Raw genomic sequence first — 11574 nt, 5'->3', positions numbered from 1 at the left:
TACGCCAGGTAAGGAAGCGTCCAATCCGGAATGACATGAAGAGCTGCCACCAATTGAGCCTCCGGATCAGGAATAGCCAAATCCGCTTCACCAGGGAGCTTGACCGACGGGTTGTGCAGCACATCCAGAAAAACATTGGGCGGGACCGGTTTGCGCTGAGAGCCCAGCCGGCTTAAAGCGTCCGCCGCTTCATTCTTCCGTCGGTCCACGTGGTCCACCTGATAGCCTTTAAAGTGACCTGCAACAATATCCACCTCACGACGATACGCTGCCATGAGTGGGTCCTTGGAGTCCCAAGTGCCAGATACTTGTTGAGCCACGAGGTCCGAGTCACCGAAGCACTTAACTCGACTTAGATTCATCTCCTTAGCCATCCGGAGACCATGGAGCAAGGCTTCATACTCAGCTGCATTGTTAGTACAAGGGAACATTAAGCGGAGAACGTAACAAAACTTATCACCTCGTGGGGAAGTTAATACGACTCCAGCCCCCGAGCCTTCCAATTGCCTGGATCCGTCAAAATGGATGGTCCAATATGTGTGATCCGGCTTTTCTTCAGGTGCTTGCAGTTCCGTCCAATCATTGATGAAATCAACAAGTGCTTGAGACTTAACCGCCGTCCGAGGCACATACTTCAATCCGTGCGGCCCAAGCTCTATAGCCCACTTGGCAATCCGGCCAGTCGCTTCCCGGTTCTGGATGATATCCCCCAAAGGAGCAGAACTGACCACCGTAATTGGGTGCCCTTGGAAGTATTGCTTAAGCTTCCGGCTTGCCATAAAAACTCCGTACACCAGCTTCTGCCAATGCGGATACCTTTGCTTGGACTCAATGAGTACCTCGCTGATATAATAGACCGGACGTTGAACCGGATGCTCCTTACCTGCCTCCTTTCGCTCCACCACAATAGCCACGCTGACCGCACGAGCATTAGCAGCAACATATAGCAGTAACGGCTCCTTGTCAATGGGAGCGGCGAGCACAGGCGGATTGGCCAATTGCCGCTTTAAGTCCTCAAATGCTTCATCAGCAGCGGAACTCCAGACGAATTGATCCGTCTTCTTCAACATCTGATACAAAGGGATTGCCTTCTCACCAAGGCGGCTGATAAACCGGCTTAATGCGGCAATCCGGCCTGCCAGGTGTTGAACATCATTGATACACTTCGGTTTAGCCAGGGAGGTGATGGCTGTGATCTTCTCCGGATTAGCCTCAATTCCCCTGTTGGACACCAGAAAACCCAATAACTTGCCTGCCGGTACACCAAAGACACACTTGGCCGGATTAAGCATCATCTTGTACGTCCTCAGGTTATCAAAGGTTTCCTTCAAATCGTCAACCAAAGTCTCCTTCTCCCTGGACTTAACCACGATATCATCCACGTAAGCATGTACATTATGGCTAATCTGCTTGTGAAGACAATTTTGTACACACCGTTGATAAGTTGCCTGGGCACTCTTGAGCCCAAAGGGCATAGACACATAGCAGAAGGCTCCAAAGGGAGTTATGAATGCCGTCTTCTCCTGGTCCTTAACTGCCATTTTGATCTGATGATAGCCAGAATATGCATCCAAAAAACTTAAACACTCACAACCTGCCGTAGCATCAATAATTTGATCAATACGGGGGAGGGCAAAAAGATCTGCTGGACAAGCCTTATTAAGATCTGTGTAATCCACACACATGCGCGAGGTGCCGTTTTTCTTAAGGACCAGCACCGGATTGGCAAGCCACTCAGGGTGAAAAACTTCAACAATAAAGCCAGCTGCTAAGAGCCTGGCTACCTCTTCTCCAATCGCCTTGCGTCTTTCTTCGTTAAACCGGCGGAGGAACTGTTTCACCGGTTTGTATTTAGGATCCACATTAAGGGTGTGCTCAGCGAGTTGCCTCGGTACACCTGGCATGTCAGAGGGCTTCCATGCAAAAATGTCCCGATTCTCACGGATGAACTCGATGAGCGCGCTTTCCTATTTCGGATCCAAGTTGGCACTGATGCTGAACTGCTTGGACGAATCGCCAGGTACGAAGTCAACAAGCTTAGTTTCTGCTGCCGATTTGAACTTCAGGGCCGGATCATGCTCCGTAGTTGGCTTCTTTAATGGAGTCATGTCCGCCGGATCAACATTGTCCTTATAATACTTCAGCTCCTCGGTGGCACAAACCGACTCTGCGTAGGCCGCATCTCCTTCCTCGCACTCCAAAGCGATTTTACGGCTTCCGTGAACCGTTATTGTCCCCTTGTGACCCGGCATTTTGAGCTGCAAATACACATAACAGGGCCGTGCCATAAACTTGGCGTAGGCCGGTCGCCCAAACAGGGCGTGATATGGACTTTGGATTTTCACCACTTCAAACGTCAATGTTTCCGACCTGGAATCATGATCATCTCCAAAGGCCACTTCCAGAGCTATCTTACCAACAGGATATGCTGACTTGCCAGGTACCACACCGTGGAACACCGTATTAGACGGTTTGAGATTTTTATCTGTTAGTCCCATACGACGGAAGGTCTCATAGTACAAGATATTAATGCTGCTCCCTCCATCCATGAGCACTTTGGTGAACTTGTAACCTCCCACCTGAGGCGCCACCACCAGAGCCAACTGACCCGGATTATCAACCTGGGGAGGGTGATCCTCTCTGCTCCATATGATTGGCTGTTCAGACCAGCGTAGATAACGGGGCACGGCCGGTTCAACAGAGTTGACTGCCCGCCTCTGAACCTTCCGGTCTCGCTTGTCCAAGCTAGTGGTGAAGACATGGTACTGCCCACTATTCAACTGCTTTGGGTTGCTCTGGTAACCTGACTGTTGCTGCTGCTGGTTGTAACCACCCTGGTTGTTCTGATTATTTTGATTATTATGTCCGCCCGGATTACCATTAAATCCTGAACCGGAATTTCCTCCACCGTAACCCGGCCCGGATCCTGAGCCACCGCCGGAGCCGTGATCATACCGGAAAGCATTAGAATTCTTGAACTCCTGCATAATGAAGCAATCCTTCCAAAGGTGGTTTGCTGGCACCTCCTTCGTCCCATGTCTTGGACAGGGCTGGCTCAGTAGATAATTTAGGCGGTCCGGGTTAGGGTTGGGTGCCCCACTGCGATTTGGCGGTTTACCCTTGCGTCGCTGGCCCTTGTCCTGCGCGTTGGTATTAGCCACAAAGTCCATGTTACCATCCGCTTTACGCTTGCCTCCGCCACCATTGCCTGCCAAGTGATGCTGCTGACCTTTGGAGTTGTTGTTCCTCTTTCCCTTCCCTGCCTTGTCATCATCAGATTCGGGATCCTTGGTACTATCAGAATCAGCATACTTTACCAAAGCAGCCATGAGGGTCCCCATGTCAGTGCAATGGCGCTTCATCCGTCCCAACTTCAGCTTTAGGGGCCCAAACCGGCAGTTGCCTTCTAGGGTTAAGACTGCGGTGTCAGCGTTGATGCGGTCTGATGAATGCAACACTTGTGAGACCCGGCGCACCCAATGAGTCGTCGATTCTCCTTCCTCCTGGACACAGGCAGCTAAGTCCACTATCGACATAGGCTGCTTACATGTATCCTTGAAATTACTGATAAACCGGGCCCGTAATTGGGCCCACGAACTGATAAAGTTGGCCGGTAAGCTTTTTAACCAAGTGCGGGCCGTTCCTTCAAGCATCATGGTGAAGTACTTCGCACATGCCGCATCATCCACATCAAACATCTCCATGGCCATCTCATAGCTCTCCACCCATGTCTCTGGGGGTTGATCCGCCATGTAATTTGGTACCTTGCGCGGGCCCTTGAAATCCTTGGGCAGGCGCACATTGCGTAAAGCGGGGACAAGGCAAGGCACCCCCAAAGAACTAGAAGTAACATCGGGTTCGACCGAGATAGTTGGACGAACCGGCGTAAGCTGCCGAGCCTGATACTGTGCGGCTAACTCGGCCTCCCTGCGTGCTCGGGCCCGGTCCACCACCTCCTGAGCGTTATCAGCACCACCCGCCGGGTTGTTGCCGCGGGGTGCTCCACGTTGTTCATTGCTTGACACCGCCGGTTCATCCATACACATGCTATAGCTCCGGCTTGGGCGAGGGGTCGAGTGGATCCGGTCGCGGCTGTATGAGTATGCTTCCTGTTGGTCCAAAGCTGTCCTAAGAAGCTCCTTGACCCGTCGCGTCTCTATCGCCTGCGGTGAGTCACCTTCAATTGGAATGGCCTCCAGCCGTGCAGCAGCGGCAACAAGATTGTCCATTGGGTTGGAGTAGTGACCCGGAGGTGTTGAAACAGCCTGAGGTATAACAGTGTTTTGACGAGGCAGATCCATCAGACGGGGCTGAACCGGCGCACCGGTCCCAGGAGCTTCCGCCCGGTTCCCCTCCAGCGGATTACTGGTTCCTGCTCCTGGGGTGTTGAAAAGGTCTCTGGCCTCGAAAACCGAAGGCAAACGGGATCGGTACTTCCTCCTCATGACTTCATGCGACGCGTTCTGGTCCAACATGAGCCTGTAGGCTTGTGCGTCTAAAGCGGCCCGCTCTGTGGTCATCCTGGCATTCTCAGCTGCCAGGTCCGCCTTGGCCTGGGTGATCTGTTCCTTCACCTTTGCAATCTCCGCGTTGTGGACTTCCTGATCCGCCGGATTAGCTTCTGCCATAAGCGCAGCCAATGCATCAAATAGATCTGATAGAACTTGAGCCGGCGGGCGTGCAGAGCTTCCTGCCCCGGCAGCTGTCGCCGCTACTGAACCGGAGGTTATTGGCGCAGCGGTCGAAGAATGAAGCGCTGCTTGTGTGCCGGCCATGAATATTCCAACTCGGTTGGGTTGATCAGAGGGGTCCGGAATACTGTCGCCATCGGAACAGCCCCCAATCCGGCCATCTTGTAGCTGATATAGAGATTCGGTTTCTCCGGTTGATGACTCGTCGCCGGAATAAACGACGGTCTCGCCGCGAGATTCCGATCCATCCTCATAACTTCCTCCATGGATGACTCCCACGAAGGCACGCTTCACGGCCGGTTTAACCCGGGCGGATCGCGCACGCTGAGCCGTTTCGACGAGGTCGGTGCAGATGTCCGGCTCAGGGCCCGGTTCACCGATCTTGCCGATGAAAACGTGTATGCCGCCAAAGGGGACCCGATACCCGTACTCAACTGAGCCGGCCTCGGGGCCCCAGCCTGCATCATCGATGTAGAGCTTGCCGCGACGACTCTTAGTCATCCGGCCCACAGCGTAGCCCTTGAGTCCTTCAAAGCGGCCCTCCAAGAACTTGAAACCATCGTGCGATAGCCCCACGGTGGGCGCCAACTGTCGTGGTTTTGTCACGGCAGATGTCCTAGAGAAAGGACTTAGTCGTGGAGCCATCGCGACGGGTTAGCTTGAAGGGGTTAAAGCGGACACAGGGACGCAAGAGAGTTTATACTAGTTCGGCCCCTTCGATGAAGGTAAAAGCCTACGTCTAGTTGTGATGGGATTGATGGGGTTTCAATGACTAGGGAGCAAACAAGCTTCGCCTATCTCTCGAGTTGTTGTCTCTTGTCTGAATCGTCGCCGGGTCGTCCCCTTATATACATGGGTGACGCCCATCGGTTCACAGATTCCCAATACCGGCTCATAGATGTGTCTAGTTTGGTCTCTACTTATTCCTAACTTACAATACAAGTTACATACCAACGCCGGTTTACGGCTACAGGCCTTGAACCGGCTATGGGCCTTGAGCCCTCATCTGCCTTCTTGGGTTTCAACATAGTTAACTACTGAAGAAGTTAACCCGGCCCAGATAGGCCGGTTTACGCCCAGTAGTGATATCCTCAACAGCAGCCGAACCAGTAAACCCTCGTACTCCTCACTGTGTGGGCAACCACTGCCGAGTCTTCCCCGGCTCCGTGTCGTTCCCTTCCTAGGCCTTGTCGTCGTCCACCGCTCCGGTGCTCTCGACACGGCATGGTCAATGTGGTCAACGAACGACATCCATCAGAAGTGGATTGTACGTGGAGAGGCTGACAGCTGGGTCCACAGCCACACACAAGTAAATGCCTCCTTATTATGCACAAAATAATGATTCCTCCACCTGACAGCTGGGACCCACCAAAAGGGCCTCTGTATTTCGCGAAAAAAATGTTCCCCCGCTGACAGCTCAGACCCACCAACTACATCTTTGCACGGAAGGAAGTGCCTCGTTATTACGCACATAAAAAATGAATACTCCCCCTGCTAGCTGGGACCCACCATAGTGGGAGGCTGACTTGTGGGCCTACTAAGTTGACACGGACGAAGGGCTTTGTCAACTTAGTCAATATGAACGATTCTAGCTCTAGTGACCCTACGATGTCCATCCAACGGTCGTAGTGCTTTTTCAACCTCTAGTCTTCTTGCTCCAGCCGCCCAAACCAGCACCGGTCCTGTCGCCTGCTCCTGCCTCCCGTGGCCGGCTATGCTGCGGCAGAGGCCTTACCGCCTCTACTACTCCCACCACTGGCCAGGCCATCCCTCTACTCACCCACACCCCATGTTATTCTGTGGCGACGGCGGCCTCACAACGCAGCCGAACCAGTCAACCCTCGTACTCCTCTCTGTATGGGCATCCACTACCGCGTCTTCCCAGGCTCCGCGTCGTCCCCTTCCTAGGCCTCACCGTCATCCACCGCCTTGGTGCTCTCGGTGCGGCGTGGTCAATGTGGTCAAGGAACGACTTCCATCAGAAGAGTACTGCATATAGAGAGGCTGACAGCTGGGTCCACAACCACAGCAAGGAAGTGCAACCTTATTACGCATAAAATAATAATTCCTCCACCTGACAACAGGGACCCACCAGACGGGCCACCGTATTTCGTGAAAAAAGTGTTCCCCCCTGACTACTGGGACCCACCAGCTACATCTTCGCACGCAAGGAAGTGTGTCCATATTATGGGGAAAAATATGATTCTCCCCCTAACAGATGGGACCCACCAGCTATATCTTCGCACACAAGAAAGTGCCTCCTTATCCTCCCTGACAGTCGATACCCACCAGGTCGAAGTGTACGTAGCATTGTCATTCTGGTCGCGAACATGTACATACATACTGGTCGATCGGTCTGTCTGCAGGTTGCAGCGATGAACCGTGGCTGAGTAAGGAAGGGCACGTGTAGTAGTAGAGGCGCGGACGTAGCATGTCATGCAGTCCCGTCAATATCGTGTACACATACCTACAGTCATGATGCAATAAAGTAAAATACGGCCACGTACGTAAATACGGGCGGGGTCTCGAACGCCTACTCGCGCATACATACTGCCAGGGATCGTGTACATGGAGAGGTATCGGAGGGCAGTGACGGCGTCCTATTCATCGGCAGCCAACAGGCTAGGTCGGAATGGAGAAATTGCGTCGTGTTCATTGGGAGGCAACGGAATGCATCGTGTTCATCGGGAGCCAACCGGCTTGGACGAAACAGCCGAAACGAGGCCTGGCGTACCGCAGAACGGAGGAAACGACTTTCTATTCGACCGCCTACGGTCAAAACGGGATCTTGTTCACCGGGAGGGGTCTGGCATACCGCAAAACAGAGGAAACGAACTTCTCTTCAATCTCCTACAGTTGAAACAAGGTCCTATTGATCGGAAGGGGTGTGGCGTACCGTAAAACGGAGGAAACAGACTTCTCTTCGACCTCCTACGGTCGAAACGGGGGTCCTATTCATCGGGAGGGTGTGGTGTACCGCAAAATGGGACTCCACGGCTACTGTTCATCCACCGTCTACTGCCTCACTCCATCCTCCACGGGCTACTGTTCATCCATCGTCGACCTCCTCCAGCCTCCACCTGGGATTGTTCATCCACAATGTCTCCCTCCTGCCTCCACCAGCTATTGTTCATCCACGAGCTCATGTTCATCCAGCCTCCACCAGCTACTATTTAACCAGCCCTCCACCGGTTGCTGTTCATCCAGCCCTCCACGGGGTCCTGTTCATCCACCCCCAGCCGGGAACTGTTCATTCAACCCCCAACAACGCGCACTGTTCATCAAGAGGCATCAGGTTCGACCGGCTTCAGTTAGTAGTAGTAGCGAAGGAATCGCTCGATCGGGTTCAATTAACAGTCAGATCGATCGATTGCTCGGGTTCAGTAACGCGTAGCCTGCAGTGCAATCGCTCGGGTTCAGTAGGCGAATGCCTCGCTCGGATTCAGTTAGAGCCCAATGCCTCGCACCCACGCGTGTACGTGTACGAGAGAAACGCTCAATCCCTCCATGCATCGCTCGGCCCTGACCACCCACCGTAACCGGGACTCCCCGATATTTTCCTCGCCCTCGCTTCTACCACGGTTTTTTTTTCATCATGGACGGCCCAAAGAATGTCATGCATGTGCGTCTCCGGCCCGCCCAGGACGAAAAGCCCATTATATGTCATTTTTTGTCATAGAAGTAGGAGCCCACCACATCTATGATGATACTGGGTTTTGTCACAATTATCGTTATAGAAGTGTCATAAGCATGATAGAAAAAAATCGTTCGGCCCAAAATGTCATGGATGTGTCTTTTTTTGTATTGGTAGCATGTGGAGGAGGGATATAGCGGTGGGCTGCCCACTGTTGCCTCTACCCAGCATTGTTGGAGTCCGCCTCCTTCATTGCCCACAGCAGCATGTCGATGGGCAGGATCCCCTTACGTGGGGTTCCATAGCGCTGGTCCATGCGTTGCTTCTCCTCAGTCATCGCCTTCTTCCTCACCTCCTCTGATGCATCCACAAGCCCTTCTGTGTTGTTGTATCTCATGGCAATCTTCATGTAGTCGAGGAATAGGTCTTGGTCACCGCGAGCTGACTCAAGAAGCATGGCAACCCAACCCTTGTCGGCAGGGAAGGGGTTCAACCATGGGTCTCGCATAGAGAACGAACCAACCATGAATGTAGGTAGGAGGATACTTGTGACCGGGATTTTGGAGAGGAAGATAGAATGAGCAGAGATTGAGTGAGTTGTCGGCCTACTTCAATGTTGGAGTAGTGAAAGTGCGGTGGAGTGTGACAGTGGGGAAGTAGTAGTGGGTTATGAGAAATGCTGGTAGTTGTGTTGCAGTTAATGGCTTTGTTGAAACTTGTGCTAAATCAGTGGAGTAGTTGATGGTCAAAGTATTTTAAAAATTGGAGTGACAAAAAAACTTGGAATTCTGCAAAAAAAAAGTACAACAAAGTCCAAGCATTCAGAAATATTCAGAGAAATGCAGATATAGGGATTCAGGCATAAGTTCATACTTAAATAGATTGTGGCATGGTCATCATACAAACAAGTTTACAAACTAAGCATCGTCATCATAGATTTCTTACAACAACCCAAACATAGAAACATAGATAGATAGATTGTTCAACATAAAAACAAGTTTTCAACTAGATATAGAAGGGGAAGTGCAGCCACCTTGCATCGTCTTCATCATGGATGTTGCATCTCCTTTGCTGCATCCTTCACTGCATTCAGGAAGTTCAAACAATTTCAGACAACCTAACAATAATATTGTATAGCAGTTCAGACAGTTGCACATACATATCAAGATGAACAAGATTCAGATCAAGACAAAGCCACAACAATTATTTAAAACCATAATTTAGACAAAAACTACTGCATTGAACTAGTCATGTCTTCCTTTAGCTGTAGCCAGGATCTGAGTCCATCTCTTCTTGTTGCTTTGAATCGATTGAAGGATGCCTTGTCTCTGGCCCACCAAATGATTAGTTCATCTGTGATGTTGGTTCCTTCTGGGAACACCTCGTTGAACTTCTTGGCGTCATTCTAGTTGCGTTGTGCCATAATCATGGCAGCAATCCTTCGATGTTGCTCATGTGCCTGCGCTCGACGGTTGGCCCTTCTTTTAGCCCTAGCAACCTCCTCTTGCTTATCAACTACCTCTCCTAACTGTGGATCCATCTGTGGCAAGAATATGGATCTAGTGGGTTTCTCGCGGCTAGGTTTTGGTCAAGGGGAATGAGGCACAGGGATCTAGTGGCTTTGTCTTATGTAGACAGTGTGGCAGGCTTGGGGGTAAGATAGGTCCAACACAAAAGCCCACTATCAGGCCCATTCAAGCAGCTCAAGTACATGGCAAATTCGATAAGATGCAGACTAATTTAGACAGACTCATGCAGAAAAGTACATACATGTTCAAAACGAATTCAAACAGGTCCACAGAGAGAAGTTCTTCCTTACCACTGTGTCACTTCAATAGTTACCACTTGCATAGAAGTAACCCTTTAATTTGTTGTTTGCAAACCTCTTCCTTTTGGTACCAGCCAAAACATCTAAAGTTGCAGCAGCAGCTCTTGGTGCATTGAATCCCTTGTTTCTCCCTCCACCTACAGACCTACCCCTTTTAGCTCTTGTAGTAGGGGCTGGTGCTGATGCGGCAGGAGCTGGTGTTGGTGTTGATGCAGTTGGGCCTGGTGCTGGAGCAGATGAGCAGGTGAATCTGCATAAAATTGCCATGTTTTCTTGCACAAAAGGTCCAACTTCACAATCATTAGATTTATTAAACCATGTAAAAGGAAACATTGCTCTCATGCTTGGTAATTACCTGATGTTTGTTTTTCCTCATTTGAAGCTTAGGCCTAAGAGTCGTATTGCAACTTGTATACTTGTGTCCTTCCAACCCACAATTTCCATAGATAATTGTCCCCATCCTACTGGTGTCTCTTGGGCCAGGAACTTCAAACTTCCCTTTCCTCCTTGCAGTCTGTTTTCTGCCTGCCTTTTCTTTGAACACAGGAGGTTCAATGTCTGGAGTGTTTGTATGAGGCCATAAATCTGGACCAGGAACATGGTATATAATTTATGTGTATGTCTCTAAGTATAGTGGCTTCTTGAAAAACTCATTGACATAGACCTCAGGATGCAGCTTTTGCTTTGTCATTACAGATATGCCATGACTGCAAGGTACACCAGTCATGTTCTATATCTTGCAGTCACATGTATACCTTTCCATGTCCACACAATACTGTTTTTCTTTGCTAGTAACTTGCCAAATTGTTGGACCAGCTCTGTCAGCTTCGCAATATTGGCATACTTCTTGTTCTCTTCTAAAATATCTGAGTAGTTAGGTGTGATTGTCCACCTGCTAATCTGTAACTTCTCCCTAGTTTGTTGCCTCTTGATCATTTGCTTGGTCCTAATCCCTTCAAACATTGTCTTTATTGGTTTGGCCCTAACTTCTACCCCACCCCCTTTCCTGTCTGTATCGACCGGCAGCAATTGGGTCTCCCCATCTCTCCTCAACTTCCTCGGTCTTCGGCCTGAGCTGTATGAGGCTATCATCTTGTTGAAGACTTCACTAAGATTGTTCACAACTAAATATGTTTTGCATGTATGATCCATAGCAAACCTAGCCCAAGTAGAGACCTCAATTTTTTGAGCCATTTCCAAGCTTCCTCAGACTGTGCTTTCAGCTCTGTCATCCCTAGTTCATGCCCATGTTTAGTGTAGGAGTAGCTAGCCTTGTCAATACACTTCTTTAGTTCCTGCCTCTAAACCCAGCAGATTGAAAATTTGCATATATGTGCCTAAGACAATACCTTTGAGGTGAATCAGGGAATACCTCATTTATTGCCTTACGCAAGCCCTGTACATTCACAAATTATTACTAC

The sequence above is a fragment of the Triticum aestivum genome, chromosome 1A, assembly GCF_018294505.1.
Source record: "Triticum aestivum cultivar Chinese Spring chromosome 1A, IWGSC CS RefSeq v2.1, whole genome shotgun sequence".
Lineage (NCBI taxonomy): Eukaryota > Viridiplantae > Streptophyta > Magnoliopsida > Poales > Poaceae > Triticum > Triticum aestivum.
This window is presented reverse-complemented; position numbering follows the sequence as displayed.